Source organism: Citrus clementina, unplaced genomic scaffold (assembly GCF_000493195.1).
Source record: "Citrus clementina cultivar Clemenules unplaced genomic scaffold, Citrus_clementina_v1.0 scaffold_3, whole genome shotgun sequence".
Classification (NCBI taxonomy): Eukaryota; Viridiplantae; Streptophyta; class Magnoliopsida; order Sapindales; family Rutaceae; genus Citrus; species Citrus x clementina.
This window is the reverse complement of record NW_006262339.1, coordinates 27,644,156-27,650,157: the sequence shown is the minus strand read 5'-3', so window position 1 is coordinate 27,650,157 and position 6,002 is coordinate 27,644,156.

Sequence of the window (6,002 nt, the reverse complement as noted above, 5' to 3'; positions counted from 1 at the left end):
ATGCATATTTTCCTTTCATGTTTAGAATAGGTTGGGGGGTAGAATGTTGTTTAAAAAAAAAAAAAAAATTTGTGTGATTTGTTTTAACATTGGGTGACATGATTAATTTTAAATTTTAGTATTTGTATTATCTTTGGTCTTAAGTGATACTACATTATGTTTGCTACTCTACATGTTGATGTCAGATACATATATGAGTTGCTTGAAGGAATGAACATGTCATAATAAGTACCAAGTGAGTTTTTGAGCCTATCATTTTTCTTGGAGAGTAACCATTTTGCTCATTCTTTATACAGCTTAACAGTTTATTATTGTATACACGATCTCTAGATTTCTTTTGAGTTAACCCTTAATAAAAAAAAAAAAAAAAATTGTGTTGCTACATTTGGAGGCCCATCTAACTAATAGATATGGAAGGTTATTTAGAGCCCTAAAAGACGATGGAAAGGCCATCTTTGATCCGTTTGAACCGTTCTAGCCATCCCTTTTATTAAATATCCATAGTTAACCCTTTTGAACCTTAAAAAAAAAAAAAAAAAAAACATTTTCTTTGTCAACTTATCATCTTGACCCACTCCGATTTGGAGTATTACCCGATATCTTATAAGTTCCATCACCTATTTATGTTTGAGAAAATGTAAATAATTATGTTGTTCAGTGAAGTTATACCAAAAAAAAAAAAAAAAAAAAAACAACAAAACAAAAGTTGTTGTTTCAAAAGAATAAAAATAACAATAATAGGTGAAATCCCCCTTGCAACTTGAAAAAAAAAAAATTCTCTGCAATTTTCTCAAACATACACTTTGTTTTCCTTATTTCATTTCTTTGTTAACCATGTCCCTAGCCTACGTTACATCCTAATAAAAGTCCTTCCTGATTTTAGGGAACTATAATCTAAAGTAGAAGCTAGTTATATGGGCTAAAAAGATGTAGTGGTGCATATAAAAATAAATAAATAAATAAATTGGGTTGACTAACAGTTTTTATTTGACTTGAGATCGTATTATTTTTAAGCTGAGGGCATATTTATTTCATCTTGGTGAGAGCATGTGATATCACTTCTTCATTATTTTCTCTCAATTACCATTCATTGGAGTGACTATTTTTATTGGGTTTAATTTCTTTGTGAGAGTGTCACTACTTCCAGTGAGATTTTGGGGTTTGACATGTCATTCTTGAAAGTAGCTATAACAAAGTCTACTGGGCTGATTCATGTGGATGGTTGATGTGGGTGTGATGTTACTTTAGACTGGAGATAATGCTTATACTTTTATTTAATTGCTATCATTAATCTGATTGAATAAACACGAGTGTTTCTAAATTAAAAAAAAAAATCATTTTGAATTTGAATTTTATTTTCGCTTCATTTGCTAGGGACTAGCAATAAGCTGGTTGGGGGGTGTGTTGAGTGTTAGAAAATGCATATTTATAAAGGAGAAAACCGTCATTTTACATTTCAAGTCTTACTAACAAACCTTACTTTTATGTATTTAACCTTCTTGTGATTTAATTACATGTGTTTTATTTTAATTAAGTATTTTATGTATTTTAGGGGCATTATAGTCATTTCACAATAAAGGAGAGATCAGACGGCAAAACGGACATCACTTTTGAACTCAGGACAGTCGAAAACCTTAAGAGGAGCATAAAAAGAAAAATGACACTATTCACATGTACGGTACTATTCACGTGTACGGTACTGTATACGTTACTGTTCACGACACTGTTCACATAGACGGATGATGAAGTGGCATTGACCGATGATGTGGCATTGACTGATGAGGTGTCACGATCCTGTTGGACTAAAATTCTTATGCACTGTTGATGGTGACGTGGCAGCATATCAGTGGACGAAAAATCTCGTGTACGGTGCATGCATCACACAGGATTATTTTCAACCAAACCGCGTTACTGTTCATCCGGGTCAAACCGTGTTACTGTTCATCCGCGTGGTCAAACCGTGGACTGTTGACTGATGACGTGGCGCAATCCTGAGCGTCCAAACTGTTTTTAATCCGATAGCCATGATTTACTCCATGTATCTATAAAAAGGGGGCCTCTCCCCCCTAATTTGATATCTCTGAATCCATTTTTGGACTCCATTTTCTGTAATTCCCTCTCCATCTTGTATTTTCTTCGTATTTTAATAAATTTCCATTTTGCCCCTAGTTCAATTATGAGTGGCTAATTTTCTTTCAAGCTTGGGTTGAAGGTGAAGTCTCAACATGTGTCATGGGCTTAATTTGGTAAATTTATTTTCTCTTCCCCTCTAGTTTTTGTGGATGTTTTGACTTCTCGTCGACAAATAATACTAATCTTGTCTAGTACCGCCTTGGTTTCACCGGCCCTCTAGTACAAGGTTATTATTATTTGGCACGATAAGCCCTTAGCACCATATTGATTAGAGCGTGGTTCATGAGGTGTGGATTCCCCCCTCATGATTTAATTGGCATTAATACGGATTATTTAGCCCATGATGCATGTTGATACGGATCCAGATACCCAAGTACGTCATTTCAATATAATTCTCGTCAATTTATTCTCGCCATTTCAATACCAATTTTAGAATTTATCCTCGCCATTTTAATTTAAGTTTTAGCATATTCCAAATCATTTCCACCATAAATCCAATCACCCATTTACAAAATTAATTCTACACAATTAAAATCCACCTCCTCGTGGGATCGACACTCGTCACCATAGATCTATACTACAATAGATTCGTGCGCTTGCGAGTACATTAAAATTTGCACAACAAGCTACTTGATCTGTTACAAGCTTATAGACTGGAGCCAGACCCTTGGACATTTGTGTTGGAGCGTCCAAAGAATGATGGTAACAGTAGAAGCAGTAAGAAGTACAAATTAGATTTAACTCTCCGCCTGTAAATATTTTCTTCTGTGTTGCACCACTCAGGTGATGTCTTCTAAACTCTACTTCTTTCCTTTAAAACATTGAGGACAATGTTTCGTTCTGGTTGGGAGGAGGGAATAGTCGACAATTGTGGAATCTTGATTAAGTTTTTACTGATTTTTTGTTGTAGAAACTAACTGTTGCTAACTTTTTGTGTTGAAGATGGCTGAATATGGAGTGTAGTGACTCTAGAAACGCATCTTCATTGTTTGAAAAAAAATAATAAAAAATAAAAAATAAAAAATAAATTTTCTTTTTCTTTATTAAGTTTTGATATTCATTTTTCTTCTTCTTTTTAATTTCTCCTCTATAAATATACATTTTCCAACTTTTGAGTCGAAGATCGCTGAATATGGAGTGTAATGCCTCTAGAAACGCATCTTCTTAGTAAAAATATATAGATATATATATTTTCTTTTTCTATCATTTTAAGTGTAACTTTTCTAATTAGTTTTCTACATCATTTTCACATTTCTACATGCATATTTTCCTTTCATGTTTAGAATAGGTTGGGGGGTAGAATGTTGTTTAAAAAAAAAATTTGTGTGATTTGTTTTAACATTGGATGACATGATGAATTTCAAATTTTAGTATTTGTATTATCTTTGGTCTTAAGTGATGTTACGCCATGTTTGCTACTTTATATGTTAATGTCGGAGACAAATATGAGTTGCTTGAAAGAATGAACATGTCATAATAAGTACCAAGTGGGTTTTTGAGCCTATCATTTTTCTTGGAGAGTAACCTTTTTGCCCATTTTTTATACAGTTTAGCAGTTTATTATTGTATACACGATCTCTAGATTTCTTTTGAGTTAACCCTTAAAAAAAAAAATGTGTGTTGCTACATTTGGAGGCCCATCTAATTAGTAGATATGGATGATTATTTAGAGCCCTAAAAAACGATGGAAAGGTCATATTTGATCCGTTTGAGCCTTTCTAGCCATCCCTTTTATTAAATATCCATAGTTAACCCTTTTGAGCCTTTAAAAAAAAAATTTCTTTGTCAACTTATCATCTTGACCCACTCCGATTTGGAGTATTACCCGATGTCTTATAAGTTCCATCACCTATTTATGTTTGAGAAAAATGTAAATAATTATTTTGTTCAGTAAAGTTATGCCAAATAAAAGCAAAAAAAAAAAACAAAACAAAATAAAAGTTGTTTCAAAAGAATAAAAATAACAATAATAGGTGAAATCCACCTTGCAACTTCCAAAAAAAAAAAATATTTCTCTGTATTTTTCTCAAACATACACTTTGTTTCCCTTATTTCCCTTCTTTGTTAGCCATGTCCCTACCCTACGTTACATCCTAATAAAAGTCCTTCTTGATTTTAGGAAACTATAGTTTGAAGTAGAAGCTAGTTATATGGGCTAAAAAAATGTAGTGGTGCATAATAAAAAAAATAAATAAATAAATTGGGTTGACTAGCATTTTTATTTGACTTGAGATCGTATTATTTCTAAGCTAAGAGCATATTTCTTTCATCTTGGTGAGAGCATGTGATATCACTTCTTTATTACTTTCTCTCAATTATCATTCATTGGAGTGACTATTTTTATTGGGTTTAATTTCTTTGTGAGAGTGTCACTACTTCCAGTGAGATTTTGGGGTTTGACATATCATTCTTGAAAGTAGCTATGACAAAGTCTACTGGGCTTATTCATGTGGATGGTTGATGTGGGTATGATGTTGCTTTAGACTGGAGATAATGCTTATACTTTTATTTGATTGCTATCATTAATCTGATTGAATAAACACGAGTGTTTCTAAAAATATATATATATATATTTTAAATTTGAATTTTGTTTTCGCTTTATTTGCTAGGGACTAGCAATAAACTGGTTGGGGGGTGTGTTGAGTGTTAGAAAATGCATATTTATAAAAGGAGAAAACCATCATTTTACATTTCAAGTCTTACTAACAACCATTACTTTTATGTATTTAACCTTCTTGTGATTCAATTACGTGTGTTTTATTTTAATTAAGTATTTTAGGTATTTTAGGGGCATTATAGTCATTTCACAATAAAGGAGAGATCAGATGGCAAAACGGACATCACTTTTGAACTCAGGACGGTCGAAAACCTTAGGAGGGGCATAAAAAGAAAAATGGTACTATTCACGTGTACGGTACTGTCTACATTACTGTTCACGACACTGTTCACATAGACAGATCGATGACGTGGCATTGACCGATGAGGTGTCACGATCCTGTTGGACTAAAATTCTTATGTACTATTAATGGTGACGTGGCAACATATCAGTGGACGAAAAATCTCGCGTACGGTACATGCATCAAACCGCATACTGTTCAAACCGCGTGGTGAAACCGTGTTACTATTCACGCGTACTGTTGACTGATGACGTGGCACAATCCTGAGCGTCCAAACTGTTTTTAATCCGATGGCCATAATTTACTCCATATGTCTATAAAAAGGGGACCTCTCCCCCCTAATTTGGCATCTCTGAATCCATTTTTGGGATCTATTTTCTGTAATTCCTTCTCCATCTTGTATTTTCTTTGTATTTTAATAAATTCTCATTTTGCCCCTTGTTCAATTATGAGTAGCTAATTTCCTTTCAAGCTTGGGTTGAAGGTGAAGTCTCAACAAGTGTCATGGGCTTTATTTGGTAAATTTATTTTCTCTTCCCCTCTAGTTTTTGTGGATGTTTTGACTTCTCGTCAATAAATAATACTAATCTTGTCTAGTATCGCCTTGGTTTTACCGGCATTCTAGTACAAGGTTATTATTATTTGGCACGATAAGCCCTTAGCACCATATTGATTAGAGTGTGGTTCATGAGGTGTGGATTCCCCCCTCATGATTTAATTGGTATTAATAAGGAATATTTAGCCCATGATGCATGTTGATACGGATCCAGATACCCAAGTACGTCATTTCAATAGAATTCTCTTCAATTTATTCTCGCCATTTCAATTCCAATTTTAGAGTTTATTCTCGCCATTTTAATTTAAGTTTTAGCATATTCCAAATCATTTCCACCACAAATCCAATCACCCATTTGCAAAATTAATTCTACACACAATTAAAATCCACCTCCTCGTGGGATCGACACTCGGCAC